Here is a 22,939-nt window from a genome sequence, read left to right as displayed (position 1 = left end):
CTGGCGAAACGGCATTTAAACAAACAGGAGGGAAATTGAGCGTTTCTTTCAACAGAGAAAAACAAGACTTTGAAAAACCGTTGGAAGGGGTTTGAAATAATGCTGAAAAGAAAGAGCTTTGCTGGGAAAGCGCTGATGCTTCGCTGCCTCTTCACTGCACTTCCCACCGCTCGTGTTGTTTGGGGTACCCGGGCGACCCCGACTTGCGGTTCAGGACGTCACTTCTCGATTTCTGCTCCCTCATCCTCTTCCCCCAGCTCACACACCCAGAGGGGCGGAAGGAAGCCTCCTCGCCGCCGCCCCTCCACCTCCTCGATCAGCAGGAGGCAGTGAAACCGCAACTCCTAACAGAATGGGCCGCATGAAAACAGCAGCAGCGCGCAGAGCCTCCAGGAACAGGACGGCACCCACTGTGGCCCGACGTTTGGTCCGCTGGCTTCTGAGGGAGAGGGCTGGACTAAGCCTCCCTCCATATGGGAGGAGGGTCCTTCTCCAATATCGGGGTGGGGGCGTGGGCACCCACAGAAGCCCTGCCACGTGGCTTTCCAGGAGGGAGGCCTTGGGTGTCACGCCTCTCCCCAGATCCCACCTCCGATCCCTTGAGGACCCACATGGTGCTGGGGGCTTCCCATCCATCTGCCTGCGGAACTGGAGGAGAGGGAGGGGCGGCATAACGTGACTTCTTTTTACCATTAAATACCTGGGCCCCCGGTCTCGAGACTGTTGGTAAAGCATGGGTTGAATGAGAAAGTAAATGGAAGGAAGGAAGAGGGGAGAGAGTGAGAGGATAAAGAAAAGTCTACCATGCTTGTTAGAGTGTAAATTGGTACAACTCTGGGGAAAACCATCTGGCGCCATCTACTGAAGCTGAATATAAACAGCTCCCTGAGGACCCACAATTCCACTCTTAAGAATATACCCCATAGGGCTTCCCCGGTGGTGCAGTGGTTGAGAATCTGCCTGCCAAGGCAGGGCACACGGGTTCGAGCCCTGGTCTGGGAAGATCCCACATGCCGCGGAGCAACTAGGCCCATGAGCCACAACTACTGAGCCTGCGTGTCTGGAGCCTGTGCTCCGCAACAAGAGAGGCCGCGATAGTGAGAGGCCCGCACAGCGCGATGAAGAGTGGCCCCCGCTTGCCGCAACTAGAGAAAGCCCTCGCACAGAAACAAAGACCCAACACAGCCAAAAATAAATTAATTAATTAATTTTTTTAAAAAAAAGAATATACCCCATAGATAGATAGACACCATCTTCACCAAAAGACACGAGCTAGAATTTCAGAGAAAGACTACTCCCCAAAATATTCCCCAGCTAGAAACAACCCAAATCTCCATCAACAGTCAAACAGATGAGTAGATGGTGGTACATTCATATGTTGGAATATTATACAGCCACGAAAACAAACTGCACTTATACACAAGGACGTGGATGAATGTCACAAACAAGACTGAGTGAACGAAGTCAGACACAAAGGAATATAGCCTGTGTGATTCCATTGAACGAAGTTCAAGAGGAGAAACTAAATGATAGAGGTTAGGGATGCTTACTGAGATGGCAAAACTCCCAAAAGGAAAAAAAAAAAAAAAGCAGAAAGGGTTGCTATGAAAGTTGAGAGAGTGGCTATTACTTCTGAGGACAAAGGGTCAGTTGATAGGAGGCAGCGAAGAGCATCTCGGCAGTACGGGAATTTCTGTTCTTAGTCCTGGACGATGGTTACAAGGGTATTTGCTCTCTAATAATTTGTTAAGCTGTACCATTGCATTTGTGCACTTTCTGAAAGAATGAATGGATGCAGCCAATATGAGATCAATATTTATTGTGCACCAAGTAATGCAGCAGTCAAGGCTGGAATTTGAACCCAAGGCTTCTGCCCCTAGCCTGTGCTGCCTTGTAGCACTAAACCAATGGGGAGAGGGTGGGAGTCAGGGAACGTGATTACCTGAACTTCAGGCCTCAGATTAGTGAATGATGCAGACCAAGATACTTCACACCCACCCAGCAACTGTGGTGCTCGGACTCCAAATCCACACTTTCCTTACACACCGGGAACAAATCATGAAATGTAGACATTCAGGAATAATCCTTACAGATGCCTCATTTAAACAAAGTGTGTGGTGAATTGCAGGGATGACCCCAGTTCTCTATCCCTCCCTGTCACCATGCCATTTGCCCTGTGACACAGCAGTTCCTCTCACTACAGAGGCAGCGTCAATTTCCGTACTCCTTGAGTCCTGGTTGTTCTGGACACTTGCTTTGGCCTACATGATGTGGCAGAAGGGACAGTGTACCAGTTCCAAGCCTTGGCCTGAAGAGACCTTCTGTGTTTTGCTTGCACTCCTGAGCTTCTGCCATCAGCATAAGAACATGCCCATGGTCTCCTACCAGAGGATGAGAGACTCATAGAGCAGAACCAAGAGTAGCTGACAGAGAGCCGACTCCCAGACATGAGGGAGAACTCAGTCGAGATCAGCCACCTCTCAGCCATGTGATTCGTGAACCCAAATAATAAATTGTTTTAAGCTACTGAATTTTGGGGGCTGTTATGTAGAAATAGCTAACTGATACATTGTCTGTAGACAACTGTGCAGTCCAGGAACTTGTTGGAAGAGGTTCCAGAAAGGAGATGCCCAGGATGGGGGGTGATCAATGCCAGTCTGCCCAACACCCCCGCCTTCACTGGATTCCCTTTGAGGCTCCGAGCAGCCTCCATGTCAACATTACCAGTGAGGCTACTGATGCCTGTATACAGAGAATCTATCACACCAGCCCCTTGGTTCAGCACTTTACACACCTATCTCACATAACCCTTACAACAGCCCTATGAGGTAGGCACTATTACCATCCCCATTTGACAGATAAGGAGACTGAGGACAAGAGGTTAGATGAGCAGCCCAAGGGGCCATGGCTTTTAAGAACTAGAGCTGGGATCTGACCTCAGAGCCTGTGTCATCCTGCCTGTCCATCCCAGCCAGCTCCCCCAGGAGCACCTTCCCCAACTGCAGGACGCCAAGCCCCTAGACTCTCAAAAGAAGGTCCCCCTCCCCCCCCCCCCGTTTGCCTTCTCCTCTCCCTCAGGGCCCACCAGGTCCCCAGCATGAAGATTGTGCTGAGCAGAAATCCTGTCCTAGCAGAAGATGGTTCCTGTAGATAAACAAGAGGCCGGTTTACAGGAAACAATCAGTGGAAAGGATGGTTTGCAACAACTTCTAAACAGGATGAAATGTGTTGGAACAGAGTTTGTCATTCTGATGGGGAATCTTGGAATACTGGGGTTGGAGGGAATTCCAGAGCTAATCCAGTCCAAGTTTCAAACATTTTTTAAGCCACAGAGTCTTCTTCAAATGAAATTTGATACAGAAACTGAACACAGAAGAAAGACCAAAGCCAAGCTTTTCAGGCTGTGAGGTCTGGGAGCTCTACCTTAGGCCCATCGGTAGTACCCCTGGGGCTTCGTGGAGCCCTATTTGAGAACCACTGTGGTGGCCCCGTCGGGTCATTTTGCTGATGGGAAATGTCCTCAAGGTCACAGAGCACTAGAGTAGAAGAACCAAGACTTGAACTCAGATCTCCTGCCTCCCACCCCTGGGCTTGCTCTTCTGTTCCAAGTGTTCAGGAATAAAAACACTCATTCCAAAAGGAAGGCATACACCTGATTTTTTTTAACATCCATTTTTCAAAATGGTGCACTTGGCATCTCACCTTAGTCACTGGATAGAATCGCTCAGTCAACAAATTTCAGGAAAACTTTTTTTTCCATTGCTTTGTCATATTTAGCTTGGGGTCCACTGGGACCCTGGACCCTTTTCCCTGGGATTACCTGCCTTGATTATTCTCCCCTCATCCCACTGCACAGCCCTTGTTTAGCCAGCTCCCTAGGGAGCAGCTACCCCTAGAGCAGCTTTTCCCTGCTGCTTTTCCAACCTCTTCTACTTTCTGGAGTGATGGTCAGGCTGCAGGTGTCTGCAGATGTGAGAAGATGCTCCAGAGTGTCCCCCAGGTCCCAGAGGAGCCAGAGAGGCCAGGGAAGGAGCTGGGCATCGTGCATTGGGTGTCTCTGGGTTTTGCCTGCTTGGCTCCTTCTGGAAACAGCATCTAGTCATTCTCTTTTGGGAGCCACCCCTCCCTGATTCCCATCCAGGTAGTTTTGGGGGAAGCATTGGCTGCCCCTGGGCCAGCTCCTCCCTTTATTGGGCCTCAGTTTTTCTGCTGGTAAGTTGTATTAGTTTCCTAGGGATTCTGTAACAGATTACCACAAACTGGGTGCTTAAAACAACAGAAGTTAATTGTCTCACAGTTCTGGAAGCCAGAAGTCTGAAATCACGGTGTCAACGGGGCCATGCTCCCTCTGAGGTTCTGGCGAAGAACCCGCTTCCTGCCTCTCTCCTGGCTTCTGGTGGCTTCTGGCAATCCTTGCCATTCCTTGGTTTGTGGGTACATCACTCCAGTCTTCGCCTGCATCTTCACATGACCTTCCTCTGTATGTGTCTGTGTCCAAATTTCCCTCTCCTTCTAAGGACACCAGTCATTGGATTAGGGCTCATCCCAATCCAGTATGGCCTCATCTTAATTTGATCACATCCGCAAAGACCCTATTTCCAAAGAAGATCACATTCGCAGGTACCAGGTGTTACGAGATCCATCTTCTCCCCTCCTTCACACACCTGGCCCATCTGGCCCCAAACCACTTTCCTCGTCCCATTTCTGCCCTTCCCCCTCCACCGCGTGGGCCCTCTTGAACCTCAGAAACACCAGCGTCTTTCCTGTATCGGGCCTTTGCTCCTGCAGGTCCACCAGCTTGGGGTGGTCTTCTCGCGGCTCTTCGGGAGACCCTCCCTGGTGACCCACTGCTCTTCTGCCTCCTCCCATTTATCTCTTTAACAGCTCACACCCCCAGGAAAAATCATCTTGGGATCTGTTCATTGTCTCTCTTCCCCTTGAGTATGAGTCCCTTTAGGGCCCAGCTCACCAGGCCCCTGCCCTTGGTACCTAGAAGAGTGTCTGCCTGAGCCGGCATCATGGGCGTGTGACCTCTGCGGTCCCATGGGGCCCCACGCCTACAAGGGCCACACGCTAGATTTAATGTTCTGCTGTCACGGACCTGAAAATCTTAATACTTTTTGAAAAAAGGTCCCACATTTTCATTTTGCACCGGCCTGGTAAATTACACAACCTGTTCTGGTGTCCGGCAGAGAGAAAGCACTCAATAAATAATTATCGAATGATGCCACAGCACCCCTTGAGGGGGAGGCAGACCCTATGCCCTGCAGATCTCCTTCTGAGAGGCTGGGCCAGGACCCTACCCAAGCTTAAGCAGAGAAGCAGAAAGGGGGAGATTGCTGGGATGGACGAGGTAGGAAGTGGGGAAGGAGGCAAGGCCAACCTGAGTCCCTTGCCTCTGTCCCTGGGTCCCTGAAGATGCCTCAGAAACAGCAGCAGCAGAGCCCTGGGGCCAGGAGGGGCTGTAGGGCTGTGGAGCTGGGGGTTGGGGGGAAGGGAGAGACAGGCTGCAGGAAACTTCCCGCTGTCCCCCGCTCAAGAACTAACACAATGAACTCACTCACTCTGCGGGGCACACCTGGATGGCCAGGTGCACACCTGGAGCACTGGGAGGGCCCTCTGGCTCATCCAGACCAGTCTCCCCCAGAGTGGAGGTGCGGCCAGCCCAGTAACCCCACCCTTTAAACCACCTGCACCCCAGAGTCAGACGTCAGTCCGCTTTCTCTTCCTCTAATTATGGCCAGGAGAAAGGCTCCCTGACACTTCCCCAACTCTTGCCTGTCTCTGCTTTTAACAAAGAGGTGGCCGCTCTCCTCTTGTTGCTTCCGGTGGACAAGAGTGTCTGGCTAGAACTTAATGACGTTGTTTTTCATTATGGACCTGATACTGTCTCATTTTTTTCCCCATTTATGTTGGTGACATAAATGTTCCTTATTAAATAAAATGCATTTAAGTTAGGAAAAGGGAATCTTTGTGAATAATGGCCAGGTGATGGTGGATATGGCAGAAATTGGCATATTTGGCAAATGCCATATGGCAGCGGGTCCTGAGAAAAAGGAGGGAGTTCTGAATTCTGGTCGGGGCCCTGATACAGAATGGACATGGAGGCTCAGACTGGGGACGGGACGTGTCTGGAGTCCCACGCAGGGCTAGTGGTGAGGCCAGTTCTCTGGACTCCCTGCCCAGTGCTCTGCTCCAGCTGACCAGTCAGCCTTAAAGGTCTGTGATTCATGATGAATCAAAGGCTGGGCTGCCGCTTTCCTCCCAGAAACTCCCTTCCACCAAGTCCCTTGGGGACCCCCCTCTCCCTGCAACCTCAGGGTTCCTGGCCCATTTAATAACCCAAGCTGTGGGCGAATCCTCCTTAACAATCCTCAGACAAGCAAGACTGGAAATCACGTTTCTGCTTTGAAAACTGCCACCGACTGCCTTTCCCACCTTATGCTCAGCAAATCTTCACAGGCGGTGTTTTAAATACTCTTTCTCCTTTTGCTGTGATCAAAGCACTTGCTTGTTCCCCTGATAGGTGACAAAAGATGTCAGAGAGACTAATGAGAGAATATGGTGGCCGCCCCCTTCCTTTCTCCTGGGGGAAGAAGGCTCGCAGGGCGTCTAGGACTGGGTGGCCTTTAGGATTTGGGGGGTGAGTGCAGAGAGAAGGGTAGAGGCTACAGGCAGGGATGGAGGAGGGGACCTCGGGCAGGCTGATAATTTGGCTCCACCCAACATCGGTTGGGTGGGCCTCCCAGCATGCATTTCCCCTTCTCCTGGGCAGAGCATCCCAATTTTGCTTTAGGATAACTACCCTTCCTCCACCCTCAACTGTTTCAGGAGGTGATGGCTCCAGCCTCAGCCATGGGCTGTGTGCGTGACTTAGACCTTGTATTCTCCTGGCCCTGGCAATTGGTTTTGTGGTGGGCATATCAGCCAATCAGAACTGCGCAGAAGCAATCTTGGGGCTCCAATTGGATTGACTACTGGGAGAGAGGACAGCTCTTCCAGCTGGACTTGGTGGGGTAGAGATGTAAGCCTGGAGCTGCTAGGAAGTTTGCCCAAGAGGGACTAAGGAAATGGAGCCCCCAAGTGGAGGGAGAAGTGGACAGACACTGAGTCCTGATGATCTTAAGCTCCTGGATCAAACTGTACCTGAATACGAAGGCAATAAACTCCCTTTTCGCTTAAGTTGTTGAGGTTTTCCTTTCATTCTGACAACAGATGGCCATTTCATGATCATCTTTTATCATCTGAACCTGTGTCTTCAAGCACCTCACTCCCTACAGTGAGGATACAAATCCCTATGCCCAAGGATATAAATCCAGTTTCTTCCATTCCCTGCATTTTCAGACACAATTTCAGCCCCTTCCAGGCTCATCACACACCAACATTGGAAGACTCTCTGTTAGCGGGCACAAGTCCAGATGTGGAAACTGAGACTCGCTCAGGTAGGATACCACATGGAGAGCTCCTGGGATGGGTCACACCTCTGGGGTTGTCTCTGCCTGGGTATCTTCCCACCCAAGAGACAGCCCAGAGGAATGGATCAAAGCCCAGGGACTCCTGCAACTCACGCTCCTTGAACATGACAGTCCCATTTTCCAGATTCAGGGACTGAGGCAGCCAGGACCAGGAACGTCTGACACTCCTATTCTCATCTCTTCATCTTGACACACGCTCAGCACTTAACCCTCCACCTTGCAGCTAGGAGAGAAGGAGAATAAACGCTGACGTTGACTGTGCCCCTGGATTCAGCCATGCCCGAAGGCCCTAGATATACCTCTTGGATCTTTCAAAGGCCAATAAATCCTTTTTAGGCTAAACCAGGTTAATCTGGGATTTGGTCACTTGTAACCAAAAGAGTCCTGATTATATAGCTGCCTTCAAATATTTGAGGGGCTGTGTGTCATGGGACAAAGGGAACAGCTATATCCAGCCAGCCCCAGAGGTCAGGAGGAAGACCTGTCACAGGAAGCTCACCTTTCTTGGGCCTCCCTAGTTATCTAGGTGGGGTAGAGCCCCTGGAAGCAGTGGGAGGGAAGGCTGGCATTGTGGGGACATGATGGAGACCAGGATGCATAGGAAACCACAAATGCCAGGGCAAGGTGGCCCTGAGAGAGGGGCTGGTCTTCCAAGAACTGGGGCCATAGATGCCCCAGACCAATGGTTCTCAAAGTGTGGCCTCCGGACCCGCAGCATCATCAGCTGGGAACAACAAATACAAATTCTCAGGCCCCGCCTCAGACCTACTAAATCAGAAACTGGGTTTGAGGCCAGCAATCTGTGTTTTTAAAAGACTTCCAGGGGGTTCTCATGCTGTACAAAGCTTGAGCACCACTGGTTTAGACATTTCAATAAATTAAATGTGCTCAGTGAAGAGAGCAAATTATTTACTATTGAGAAGAGATGCGTGGAGCTCAGAGCCCAGCTATTGAGTTTTCCGGTTCACAAGCGTCTCGGGGACACTTAGCAGTTATAGATGCCAGTACAGTGGTCCCATGCCTCTCCTAAAGGCTTGCACCAAGCAAGGTGGCAAGGCAAGGGATGGCCACCACCTCCAAATCCCTCCAAGCCCATTTGCCTCAGCCTCCTCCTGGGGACCCTCCTCCACTGAAGAAACCCCGTGAAGCATCCTGCCAGGCCCAGCATATGGAGAGGAGGGCACGGTCCAGAGGGTGTGAGCACAGGGCCGTGGTTGACCAGATGACCCACAGCCAGACCAGCTAGGAGAGATGCCAGCCAGATCCCTGACCGCAGCCCTCCCTCTGTCCCCAACTCCTTTTCAGTAACTCCACCTCATATTAGTTAGGATACGGCTGGGTTATCCTGGCAGTAATACACTAACCTGACCTCTCAGTGGCTTTGTACAACGCATATTACTTTCTTCCTCTTGCAAAGTCCAGAGCAAGTCAGGTGACTTTCAAGGATAGTTTTCTTCCTGCAACATCATCTTAGCAAACCAGACTGCTTTGCTCTTGCAGCTCTGCCATCTCAATACAAGGTTCTAGGGGTAGGGAGGACTGGGGGGATGGGCACAAGCTCTTAAATCCTTCCACCCGGGTCACTTCCACTGGCAGTCCATCAACCAGAACCAGCCTGTGGCCCCAGGTAGCTGCGAGGGGGCTGGGACACACGGAGGAACCTGTCAGACACCCCCAGCTGTGGTCCACTCTGCCACCTCCCTGGAATCACTCATTCCTTCACCAAACACCTATTGAGGAATGACTTAGAACCTGCCCGGTGCATAGCATGGGGTCCACCACCATGAATGGGACAGACTTGGTCCCAGTCCTTAAGGAGCTCACGGGGGGTGGGGTGGGAAGATCAAGCAGACCCTCATCGAAGTTTCCCAGGACCCCATTTCTGTGCCCCCTTTGTTACAGCATCACCCTCCTTCCTGACATTAGTCAGCTTTCATCCCTTGACTGAGCCTCGGTTTTCTCATCTGTATAATGGGGATAATAAGAGAGTAACAGGAGTCAACCAATTACAATGAGAAAAGTAAGTCACAGACTGGGGAAGCCTCACAGCCCTGGGTGGTGGAGCCGGGATTCAGACACCATCAGTCTGATTCCATGGTTCAAGCCTCTTCAGTGGCTCTGGTCTCTTCACACCTCCCTGGGTGAATGGCCCCTGCAGAGTTTCCCTCAACCTTTTAAACTTTCTATAGGGAGGGGATTTGACAGCCCAGCCTCCTGGCCAAAGCCAAGGTTGGCCATGCCTGACCTCTAGCCAACTTAGTTCCCCAAAGATAACTTGAGGCAACCCAGCCTGACCTCCGAGGCATCCCTGAAATTGGCTGCTGGCTCAGGTCACTCCAGAAGGGCCATAGCAGCTCTCCCACCTGCCAGGCCATGGACAAGGTCAGCTCCAAGCCCCTCACCCCCACTGCTCTTTCTCCAGACTTAGATGCGATTGAAAAGCTTACCACGGGACCAGCAAGGCCACCACTGCCACCATTAGAAACCTGATCCCCAGTTGCTGATTAAAACCAGGAGGGGGTTTTAATCAGCCGGGGCCATATGCTATTTAACTGAAGATGAAAGTACAAATGATAAGCATCATCTCGGAAAGGATGTCGTTAAAGGAAGAGCAGAACAGCAAGTGGCATCTTTTATCATTACAGCAGCCCCTCGCAAAGCTCTCGTTAGGGGCTTTGAGGACCATCTGGGCCCTATCTTCATTATGCAGCGCTCACAGTGTCATTGTGTTTGACAACGGCTCCCGAGCCCACACCACACTAAACTTCTAAATATACAATTAATGCCCATTAATTATAGTTTTCAAACCAGCAAAATGATCCTTCATTAACTTAATCGCCTCTTCTATTTTATCAGGAAATTGTATTCTCTCTTCTCATAATCCCCGCATCGGAAGCCACCCGTTGGCGGCGGCACATGACGCTTGGCCGACTGTTTATGGGACAGCCTTCCTGGCTGTCCCTGGCCATCTCGACACCCCCGGGCCCGCCCTCCACCGTGAGACGGGAAGCTACCGCGGGGCTCCAGAGCATTCCTACAGGTTGTCCGAGCAGGCGTGGGGTCCAGAGAATGGTGGTGGAAGTGAGGCTGGGGCGGGTGCCACCCCCCGGCACCTGGTCAAGCTGGACCCCAGGTCAGATCGAACCGGATTTAAATCAGTGTGTGTGGGGTGGCGGGGTGGGGGGCGATGTGGAGAGGAAACTGGGGTCACCACCTTCTGAACCACTGTGTGTTGTCCTCGTCCTCACTGCCGGCAGCCGTGGAGCCCCCCTTCCCGGTCACACTAGCCAGCCACTTATGGTATTATTAACCCCATTGCATGAGTGGGAAAACTAAGGCTCACAAAGGGGAAATGATTTCCTCAAGACTGCAGAGCAAGTCGGCAGCCAGGCTGGGACTCAGACGCAGGTTGTCTAACCCCCCAGGAGTGGCCTCACCCTATGTGCAGGCCTGATAGCTGGCACTATTGTCCAGCAGATTTCCCTCCCCCTCACCCCCTTAGCGCGGAGGGTGTTCTCCTGCCCCATTGCCTTTGGCTTGGCCCTGTGACCTGCTTTGGCCAATGGGATGGGAGCAGATGTGATGCCCACCACAGCCCCTGCATCTTGGATGGTCAGGAGATGCTCAGGGAAAAAAAGGGAGGCGGGAGGGCAAGGAAAAGAGAGAGAGAATATCACAGAACACGAGCTTTGCAACCTGATTGGGTCAAATGCCCTAGAGAAATTGTATAACCTCATAGCCTTACCTTTTCCATCTGTAAAACGGACATGATAGAAAACCTACCTTATAAAGTGAGGATTAAATGGACAGTGCTTTACCTCCCGTGGGATTTGGATACCGTGGCACCTCAGTGCGCCTAGAGGAAGTGGTTGCTTCCTCACCCCAACTCCGTGGGTCCCCGAGCCCGTCTAGATTCTGTTAAAGCCCTATTACAGTGTTCTATAAATTTAAAGGATCTCTACAGTTCCTTCCCTCTGCTCCAACTTTGTTTCCACAGTCTGCTTTTAAGCCCTATCACCGCATCTCATTTATGCCTTAGTTTACAGACAAGCAGTTGTGATGTGGGGGGAGCGTGGGCGGCTCGGGAGAGGCACATGCCTCAGCCTTGGGGGTCAAGGGGGGCTTGCTAGAGGAGCCAGGTCTCAAAGGGGGAGTGGGGCAGATGCACCACAGACCCAAGGCCACCTACAACTTCAGCTGCAGCTCTGAGGGACAGCCCAGCAAGCACAGACTCCCGTTGCCCCGGCAGGCTTGCATCCCTGCAAATTTCTGGGGCCCTCTCCAGTCCCCCAGGAGTCTGCTTGCAAGCACACAGCCCGGAAGTGAGGAGGCATCACCCCGAGACACAGTCTGGGACCAGTGAACACATGCTCCAGCCTTTCGTCCTGCAGGTGGACATGCCGGGAGCGCTCCGTACACCTCCCAGAGGTCCACTACCTCCACAGTAAAGTTTTGAGGTAGGATGATGAGTTCCTTCAGGGGCATGTAGCTGGAACTCCTTGTCAACAGCCTAGAGATGGTCATCAAGGCCATGGCAGTGGATGAGATCCCAGAAAGTGAGTCCACGGAGAAGACAAGGAGGCCAAAACTGAGATTGAAGCAATGCCACTATTTTTTAAACTTTTTATTTTGAAATACTTACAGACTCTGCAAAGATAGTACAGAGAGGTCCCATGTACCCAGTTTCAAGGCTGCAATTTTTAAAGGAGGATTAGGCAAAGCCGACTGCTAAAAGCAGCTCAGAGAGGCTGGAGAAAATCCAAAAGGGCTTGATGTCAGGGAAGCAATTTCACTTAGGATTCAGCCTGGTTACAAGGGAGAGTGGTTTAAACAAGTGAGAAGTTGATTTCTTCCTCATTTAATAGTCTAAGTGTAGATTCCAGGTCTGGAATAAAAGCCCCGTTCCTCTAAACACTTAGGGACACAGGCTTCTGCCAGCCACTCCACCATCTCTGGGGTGTTGTTCTTGTCCGAAACGGTCCGAAATGGTGGCTAGAATTCCAGTCATCACACCTGCTTTCCAGGCAGCAGAATGGAAGAAGGAAAGGAGAATAAAAGGGATGATAGGAATAAACAAGCCAGCTCTTAAGGCAGATTTCCAGGAACTGCCACATAAAACTGACTAGAATTTAGTCACAAAATTCAGTGACAAAATAGTCTGAAAACTGTCATCTTTATTCTTGAACTCAAAACCAGAGATCCTATTACCAAGAACAAAGGGAGAATGGATACAGGGGAGCAACTAGCATCCTGTGCACAGAACCCAAGGGTGGAGGGTGTCCTGAAATGAAGGATATGGTCACCATCATGAAACACAGCCACGAAGTCAAGAAAGGTAGCTACTGTAATTCCCATTGGATTTAGGACAAAAAAATCAGTGGCAACTTGGTGGGGATAATTATAATTGTCCATCTGACCCCAGAGCTCTTGATCCTGAGCGCTTTACTTTTTCCAGAGTTGGCTTTTGTCAGATGGATGGGGCAGAAAGATAGAGGTGATGGAGTGGGGGTTATTGGATGGAGAGTGGTGGAAACCCAGACCACAGGCTATGGGAGAGGAAGCAGGAAGTGAAAATGAGGGAGTGAAAGGGAGCTAGTGTGTTGGGAAGAACCAAGAGCGACCGTGAGAAGGACAGGAGTGAGGACAGAGGGAGGTAACAGTTTTCGTGGCTTCCAGGGTGGGGCACTTCTGGGTCCACAGCGGGACTCAGGAGTGGGTGGCTTAAGACAAGAAAAAAAAGGAGGTTGTTTCCGGGAGGGGGTTGGTTTACAAAATTTAGAGATTGGATCTAGGTGAGTGCTGAAATCCCCTAAGATGCTGGCTGGATGTCAGGTAAAGGCAGATGCCGAGCTCCCTTAGAGAAGATCCAGGCACCTTCAACACCACCCCAACCCCCTCCAAGTCTCATGGTCATCATGACATGGCCCCAAACCTTGAACGTTTGCCCGTGGATGCCCAGGAAAATGTTCAAACCCCTCACCTTTTCCCGTGAGGCCCTCCGTGATCACCTGGCATTGATTAAGATGCTGTCAGCAACAGAAAACCCAAGGAACAGACAATGCCAGTGCCTGGCCCTGAGTCCCCCGCGTGAAGCATTTCTGTGTCTGCTAGCCCACCTCCCAACTGCCAGCGCCTGTGACGTTTTGTGGAAGGCTCTGTCTGGCCACCGGAGCTCCCCCTGCCTGTGGTGGGAGCAGCCCTGACTGGTGGAAATGGGTGGATACATACCCCAGCTTCCTGGCTCTGAGTGTAGGTAACTCTGATGGGCGTTCCCCATGGGTTCCCAGCAGAATCAAGCTCTAGTTGTCTTTCCTGCCCTGTCTCCTTCCTCACTCCTACCAGCACTTCCCAGGATTGCCTCAGAATAAACAAGTTGCTCTCAAAGCCTCATCTCACGATCTTCTCCTGAGAAAAGCCAAACAACTGGAGTGCAGATGCTGAATAGCCACCAGTTACTGTACAAGTGGTAGCTCAGTGACATCCTCTCGGGCCCGGGCTCTCCCCGTGCCTGCTCTGTGGTCCTCAGGCTGGCGGCCAGACGGCTGTCACCATGACGCCTTACAGGCCCCTCAACAGACTTTCCTTCAGGTCTCATTGGCCAGAACAGGGTCACATGACCTCTCCTGAACCCATCACTGGCAAAGGGGATGATGGCTTTACCAAGACTGGCCGAGACCAACAATACGATTCATAGAAAAGGCCTCCTACTTCTGTGAATTTATTGAAGAAGAAGGAGGAGGAGGAAGAGGAAGAGGAGGAATGGGAGGGGGGCAGTAGAGAGAGAAGAAAAGAAGATCAGAAAAGAGAAGGTAAAGAACTCAAATGTATAATGCCAAAAGAACAACTTTACAAGCTCAAAAATTCATATTTGGTTATGTTCTAAATATTAGAACCAAAATGTAGTTTAAAAAAAAAGACTGGCTTAGACTAATTACCTAGGGGCAGAAAGGATATTGGGGTCAATCACAGGGACCAAAGCACGCCCCCATCTTCCCTTCCAGTCTGAGTCTTCCACCATAGATGTGAAGTACTGAAAAGATGGAGCTGGTTGACTCGGAATGCCATTCATTCACTGATTCATTCATTCAACCAGCGTATATTACTTACCATGTCCCTGCCCTCAAGGAGCGCACAGGCTACTTGCTGGGGGCAGAGGTGTGGAGACAAGAAAGGCACAGAGGGCTGAGTGTGATGGGGGCTGGGTGGCCGAGGCATAACCCAGGGGTCCCCTGATTCAACTGTTTCGCCATCTAGAATCCCACCCCCCACACCCCCCCCTCCACAGCCCCATCATGCCTGCCTCCTCCAGGAAGCCTTTCCTGACTTCCCCAGGCCCCCAGGCTCTACCCTGCCCCGAAGCCCCCTTGGACTTGGGATGGATCAGGCCCTGGGCTGACACTGCCTTGGATGGCTCTGAAGTGTCCTTGTGTCCGTTTGTCTCGTCTTCCCCATTAAGAGTGAGGGCTCCTAGAGGGAGGGGTCGTGTGTCGCCTGGGCCAACCCACAGCCTAGGCCAGCCTGCCTGGTCCGGGTCTCAGCCCCCATACCTGCCTCGTGGCCTCCGCCTCCTTGCCCTATCTTTCCCATCAATTTCTTTTTTCATAAAAATCAATTTCTGTCCCGTTTTTGCCATCTACATAAAAGACTGTGGCATCAATTAGCCTTCGTTCTCTCTCTCTCCGTCTCTTTTTTTGCTTCCTCGTCTTTTTTGGAAACCTCTTTGTAGGGAAAATCTCATATTTCAGCAATTTGCATTATCCACACACTCAGCTTTGAAGTTCTAAGTTATGGTAAGAAAAGGACCCACTTATCTGCCCATAAAAAATGTTCAAAGCTTATAAATTCCCTGAAACAGATGTACATTATCATTGGATTTGCCTTTCTTTTTGCTAGAGCATGCCTAATAGAGTTTCGGCCGCCCCCTGGCCCCCTTCCCCCGCCCCTGTTAGCATCTTGTCTCCACAGAAGCCTGCTCCCCACTGGGCCAGACCGACTTCAAAGGTCCCAGCCTGTCTGTTAGAAGCAAAGCACAAAGTGGGAACATAGGGGCCTTTTAAATCCCCCATGTTTAAGTCAATATCATGCCTCCCTTCTTTCCCCTCTCCTGGCAGAGGGGCATAAGTCAGCCATTCCTTTTCTGCCTTCACAAGCGCCAATTCAGCAATTTGAGGCTTCTGTCTGTCTCTGTCTTTGCCCTCTTGTTCTTCCCAACTTTACTTTTTGTTCCTTCTCGCACTTAACGACGTTGTTCAACAGCAGGGAAGGTGTTGCTGAACCCAGGTGTGGACAAAAAAGTGGATCCCTAGCACTTTTATGGGTGAGAATGTCATAAGCAACTTGTATGCACCAGGCTGCCCTGTGTTCTATGATGAGGGCTTCCTCTCCAGGCTACTGTTTCCAGTTCCTTCTCCACTAAGCGGCCAGATGGTCATATTCTGTGCCCACCTCCTAACCTATTGTTGACCCTCCCACTTCTTTTTTTTTTTTTTTAATTAATTAATTTATTTGTTTATTTTTGGCTGTGTTGGATCTTCGTTCCTGTGCGAGGGCTTTCTCTAGTTGCAGCGAGTGGGGGCCACTCTTCATCGCGGTGCACAGGCCTCTCACTATCGCGGCCTCTCTTGTTGCGGAGCACGGGCTCCAGACGCGCAGGCTCAGTAATTGTGGCTCACGGGCCTAGTTGCTCCGCGGCATGTGGGATCTTCCCAGACCAGGGCTCGAACCCGTGTCCCCTGCATTGGCAGGCAGATTCTCAACCACTGCGCCACCAGGGAAGCCCCCTCCCACTTCTTGATGTTTCTTCAGAGTCATGAGCAAACTCTCCACCGTGGCCCCCCAGACCCTGCCCACCCTGGGCTTCCCTCTTGTCTGTGCTCAGCCTCTCTGGCCTCCATCCATGTGTCCAATGGCCTACCCTCTCTTGCACCTCAGGGCCTTTGTACAAGCTGTTTCCTCTAGCTTTCACCAGATTAATTCCTCCTCATTGCTGAGGTCTCCACCTAAATGTGGCTTCCTGGAGAGGCCCTCTCCAAGCCCCAATCTCAATCAGGCCCCCTCTGCTATTCCCTCACATGTCTCCCCAAAAGTTATCACAGTTGATAACAACATAATTTTGGTGTGACAGCTGTCTCCTGAGGAGACTGAAAGCTCTGAAGGGAGGGAGGAAGGAGGCCTGTTTTATTTCGTGCTGAGCATGGTCTTGACACGTAGCAGTTGATCAGTAAATAACTGAGAGTATGAATGGATAGGGGAATCTGGCGATGAACTTGAGACAGGTGTGGTCCAGGGAAAGGCCACCTGGACCTGAGAAGGACCTCTCTGAGCAGTGAATACCAAGTTTGGGTCACCCTTTGCTCTGACCAGGCTTGATTTTGGCTGCTCCTTGTCACCACAGGGGTGGTCTGACCCCAGACTGACTTGCAGTCACCAAACGGCAAAGCAAGACTGAGTGGGGTACTCAAATGCCAGATCCTTTCTCCACAACAAAAGAAGGAAGGAGGGGAGGGAGGGAGGCAGGAGGAAGGAAAAAAAAAGTCATATGGACCACACTAGAATATTCTGGCATTCTGGCTAGGAATTTCTGAACAAATCACAATCAGATGCTGCTTTTTGAGACTAGAGCCAGAGGAAATGGAATCGGGTGACCTCTGTTAAGATGGCCAAGTACACTGTCCATCAGTAGAGGATCTGGCCTGGGGACAGAGCCACTCAAAGTCACCTGGGACCCATGTCCCTGGTCTGTGCTGGGCGCCCACTGGCTAAGCCCAGGGATGCTGCCCTCAGCTCTTCACCACCCAGGGCATCCCTGGTACATTCCTGGGTTTCAGTCTGTCCAAAGGCTGCTACCCCTTCCTGGAGGCTGAACCAGCATGTCAAGGAGCCTGAGCAGGACCCCGTGAGAGGGTGTCCCCTGCCTAGTCGTCCTCATGAATCCAATCAACAGAGATGTGCTGAGTGCCGAGAGCCGGCCATATGCTGGATCTGGCTTGGGGCCGGGTGGGCAGGCCAGGAACGTGCTATCGTTCAGGAGCTCAGCAGATATTTAACAAGCACCTATCTTTGCTGGGCCTTTGGGATTACAAAATAATCTTTGGTGAACAAGATAGTACTTTAGTGGAAACAGATGTTAACCAAATAATCAGAGGCACAAACAAGCTTATACAGTCGATCCTGATTACTCGCAGACTCTTTGTTTGTGAATTCACCTACTCACAAAAATTTATCTGTAACCTCAAAATCAATAGTCATGGCGCTTTCATGGTCCTTCGTGGTCACGCGCAGAGCACCGAAAAATTTGAGCCACTAGTCGCGTGCGTTCTCAGCTGACATCAGACAAGGCGACACTCTGCCTTTCCGTTTCAGCTCTCATACTATAAACGTGTTCTTTCCGTGGCCTATTCAGCACTGCGCTTTTTGCATTTTTTGTGCTTTGTGTTAGCCGTGGCTGAAGGGCTGTCTAGTGTTCCTATGAGCAAGAAGGCTGTGGTGTGCCTTACGGAGAAAACATGAATATATGTGCTAGACAAGCTTCATTCAGGCATGGGTTACTGTGGCTGATGGCCTTGAGTTCAGTGTTAACCAATCAACATTGTAGAATAAACCAGGTGTCTTTAAACAAAAACACAAAACAACGTTGATGGAAACGTTGTGACCAGAGGCTCGCAGGAACCTACCCCTGTATTTCCCCTAAGACCTGGCTAAGTCAGTGTTGGCAATAACTTTATAGAGAGTAGACACCGTAAGTAACGAGGCTCTGCTGTAATTACAAACGGGATCAGCGCTGTGAATGAAGGGGACCGGCAGGGCACCCTGAGAGCGTGGGCACCGCTTGGCTGCAGCTGGGGCCTCGAGCCAGGGCAGCAGCCCTACCTCCCAGACCCTCCTTTCACTCACATGTCCCTGGACTTGACTGGGGTGATGGCAGAGGAGGGGTAGGACTGGTCTTTGCTAATCTTTGCCAGTGCCCACAGGTTTCTGGCAAGCGAGGGTTGAGTGACTTACAGCTTGTCCCCAGGGACAGGTGTCACACTGTATTTAACACATTAACGGTAACCTTGCTAAGTCATTTAGCTCGACTGTAACTCAGTTCCCTCCTTTGTTTCCTCACAAGGCTATTCTAAGGATGTCAGCAAATGCAGACTGAACGTACAATGAGGGCTCCGTGAGCGATAGATATGGCGATTTAGATTTCTCTGCAGTCCTAGGGCTCAGGGCCTGGTCCCAGGGGCTGGGCCAGATCCCTGGAGGACAAGGAGAGGCCCAGATGCAGGACAGCCAAGGACTGTTCCTGGGGCTCCCCCCGCCACCCGGGGGAAGGAGCTGCTGGGCACGGCTTTTAGGTTGCCGGTCCCACCACTCACTGCCCCATCCTTTTAGGGCACAGAGCTGCCTCCCCAAGGCCCAGCTTGTCAGAGCCAAGGGCAATCTCATTATGCAAATTTGGGATTAAAGGCCCAGAGTGGGCTGGGGTTTGCCCAAGTTCACACTGCAGGTCAGGTCTGGAAGGAATGGAGTGAACTCATCAAATGTGGAAGGGAAAAGCAACAAGGCAGGTGGGGAGGTGGCACGAAGCAACAAGGCAGGTGGGGAGGTGGCACGCTGCAGCCGCTGATCAGGGGCTCTGCACCTTCATCAGTCCGGACTCTACCTCCTTCCCCACAAGCCCGGCGGGGCCAGATTCTCATAACAGGAGCAGCCACGTCCTGAAGGCCTGCTCTGCCTGGCTCTGAGCTGAACACTTCAGGCCCAAGAGATCATTTAATCTGATCCTCACAACAGCCTAACAGTGAGCTGGATACTCTGATTAGTCCCATGTTACAGAGAAGGAAACGGAGGCACAGAGAGGCCGGGTCATTTGTCCAAGGTGGCACAGCTAGGAAGCAGCAGGACCAGGACTCACTTCAGGTCTGCCTGATTCCAGTGTCCATACTCTCAACCATGGGCGGTTCTGCCCTTCTGAGCCGAGGCCCCCAGCCTGCGTTCTGCGGTCTGGCTACTGGATCCGGTCACCTCCTCAAACTCCATCCACCAAGCCAAAGCAGGCCTGAGTAGGGGCTCGGCAGGGCACCTGTAGGCTTACGAACCAAGCGCTGGTCTGTAGCGCAGCAAAGCAGCACGGCTAGGTGGTTGCACGGAGCCCCCCTTCCCCAAGGCTGGCTTTGATCAGCGGCACAAGTACCTCCCCAGGGAGCAAGGGCCTCAAAGCAAGGCAGGAAGACTGGGAAGGGCCCACTGGCGTTTCCCTAAAGAGCCAAGGGAGGAAGGACAGCACGTGACCCCCACACCAGGGCTCACTGTGGACCCGCCCTCGTTGGAGCACAGGCCTTGAGTCCCACTAAATCCGTCTCTTTGGCGCCTGTAGCTTTATGAGGGGAGGGTGGTAGATTATTGAGGGCCCAGGAGGCAGGGCAGCTAGGAAAAGACCTGCGCTCACCCCCGGAGGGCTGTTACTGAAGTCTCCGCCCTGTCCTCTGGCGTGGTCATGGCCACTTGCCCCAACATCGTGAGGCTTTTTGGAGGTTTCCGGGGGTTGGGACAGGGGCCTGGGGAGCTCCCTCTGTCTCGCTTATACCTCAGTGCACATACTCCCTAAGGCCGGGCCGCTGGGGTCCCACCCTGCTTGTGACGAGGCCCTGGGTTTCTCACACTGTGCTCTATGGGCCCAGCTGCAGCATCATTTCCTGGGGTGACAGCGTGTTCAAAGCACTGATCCCTGCTCCCACCCCCAGGCCCATGCAATCTCAGTCTCTGGGGCTGGGCCTGAGTCTGCATTTAACATGCTCCCTGGGAGATTCTTACGCGCCCTGAAGTTAGGCATTGCCCTCACAGGAGCCCTCTGAGGTCATCTGGGTTCCCAGCCTGGCCACACGGGAGCTTGGAACATCTTGGTGCCCAGGCCAGGGAATCAGCACCATCAGAGGTGGGACCCGGGCACCGGTATTTTAAAAATCTCCCCGGGTGATTCTGAAGCACTCATAGGACGAGAATTACTGGTTGTGCGCATTCCATCCTGCCCACCCCCAGCTCCCACCCACAGGCTGTCCTATGCCAAAGTCAAGTCTGGAGGGTCTCAGTCGAGGTGGAGATCCTCTTGTCTCTGTCAGGCTCACGGACTGGATGCACCACGATTCTACTTTATGGAGAGAACGCGGAGGGGAGAGGAAACCCCTTGCGGGGGTGGGCGGTGCTCGGTGGGAGGCGGGGAGTCTAGGGCAGCCTCTGCTACTTCCTCCCCTTCTAAGGTCACCTTCTGCTGCTAGGAGATGGACCTCACTCCCATCCTCCCTTCTCATGCTAAAGGAAGATGCTGGGTGCAGAAAGCCCTTGGCAGGGACATGCATTAACCAGTAAAATTATTCAAGGGTGTGAACCCCCGAGAAGAGGGGTCAGGTTCAGAGGTCTGCTGGTGTGGGAGAAGGTGACAAGACCAAGAGCCAGATCAGAGCCCCCAAATAAGAGGCATGACTGTAGGAAGTGATGAAGCCTTAATGATAGGAGAAGGGTGCCCTTGCACAGCATTTAGGAGTCAATGCACAGCTTTTAAGGGCTGTAAGGCATTTGGCTGAACCGCCTGTATCGGTTCTGCAAAACACAGCCATATGCACACGTAGGGAGCAGGGGTGAGGCTGGGGCTACACCCACGGGCCTTGGGGAGCAAAGGCAGGGGCTGGGAGGGCGGATTCTGGGGCTGGCTGGACCAGGGGCGAGGCCGCCTTGGGGTCTCTGGGGCCTGCAGTCTCCTGTACGTGCTGGTGAAGCCCTACCTTCAGCGAGGAGGTGAGGACGGTAGGGGTGGGATGCCACAGCCCGCTGGCACCGAGCACAGCTCCGGGGCCCCCTTTCATTCCCAGGAGCGCTGACAGGTCTCACAGAAGCCGGGTTATTAGGGCAGGCAGTCCTCCCCTCCTCCTGTCACCTGCAAGGTTGCCTTCCTTCTGGCTCAGTAATGATTTGACATCTAAACACTGAGAATAAAGTGGGCCGGGGTGGGGGAGAGTAAAAGAAACTGCTCCCAGCTGCTTCCCTTGCCAAAAAGTGTAATTGGCATGGCTGGGTGTGAAGTGCACAGCCCCCCCGGGCTCCCCGATCCCCAGCGCACCCTGGGTGATGAGAGCCTCAGCCCAGCTGGCTGCCTTAACCAGACGTCCACAGTGCCAGTGACAGATCAGCAGAACTGGGCATCCTAGTGACCAGCCAGTGCTTTGTGCAGGTGTGCGTGAGGCCGGCAGAGCCGCAAGTGCGGGAGCCCCTGTGCTCAGAGCTCAGGTCCTGGAGAAGCGGGAGCGGGTCCTGTGCAGTGGGTGTCAGATTTGCACACAAGACAAAACTCACCCCCACCAGCCTGCAGGAAAATGTGCTCAAAACCTCACCGAGAAGCATGGTTGACCATTCGTTCGTTCCATCCTTCCTTCCTTCCTCCCTCCCTCCCTTCCTTCCCTTCCTCCCTTCCTTCCCTCCCTCCCTCCTTCCCTCTTTTCCCCCTCTCTCTTCTTCCTTCAACTTCCAATGACTTGGTACAACTTCTTATAGAGCTCATTTACAACCGATCAACATTGAAATCACACATGGTCTTGAACTCAGCTGTTCCGCATTGGCAGTCTGTTGCCACTGCTCCGGCTTGTGGGCACTGAGACAAGCCAGGCACAAGGATGTGCCATGGCCTAGGATGAGACCCACCTGCCTGCCTGCAGGAGGGGATGGGCAAGCCCGCGACAGCACCTTGGACCAAGAGAGGGTTGAGCAGTTGTTAGAGAGGAGGGGGCAGAGCTCTGTGATGGATGCGGGGAGCTCTTCACATACATTAGGTCACAGAGAAAAAGGGCCTAAGTATGAATACTATGCTACTCCTTGGGTAAAAATAAAAGGGTGTGGTGGGAAGAGGATTAAGCAGTAACTGCAATGTTTTCTTTCTTAAAAATAGATCTGAAAGAAGTACTGCAAAATGTCAGCATTTGTAAAATCTGGGTGGTGAGTTTCACGGTTACACGGTTTTCTGTTTCAAACTTTGAAATATTTTTGGAAATAAAATCGGGGGTGGGGGAGAGGTGAATAAGCAGAGCATGGAGCATTTTTAGGGCAGTGAAAATACTCTGTACGATATTATAGTTATGGATACACATCATTATACATTTGTCCAAACCCATTGAATGTACGACAGCAAGTGTGAGCCCCAAGGTAAACTGTGGACTTTGGGTGATTATGATGTGTTGATATAGGTCCTTCCTTGGTAAAAACTGTACTATCTGTTAAGTGATGTTGACAATGGGGTAGGCAATGCATGCAGAGGTCAGAGGGTATATGGGAAATCTCAGCACCTTCCTCTCAATTCTGCTGCAAATCTAAGCCTGCTCTGAAAAAAATAAAGTCTTTAAAAAAAATCAACAGAATTTAAATGGGGAGATATCTCATTTAAATGTATTTATTCTTATAACAAAAATGGCAGTGACACTTTCATAGTGCTCCTG

The sequence above is a fragment of the Balaenoptera musculus genome, chromosome 19 (genome assembly GCF_009873245.2).
Source record: "Balaenoptera musculus isolate JJ_BM4_2016_0621 chromosome 19, mBalMus1.pri.v3, whole genome shotgun sequence".
NCBI lineage: Eukaryota > Metazoa > Chordata > Mammalia > Artiodactyla > Balaenopteridae > Balaenoptera > Balaenoptera musculus.
Note: the sequence above shows the minus strand (reverse complement) of the source record.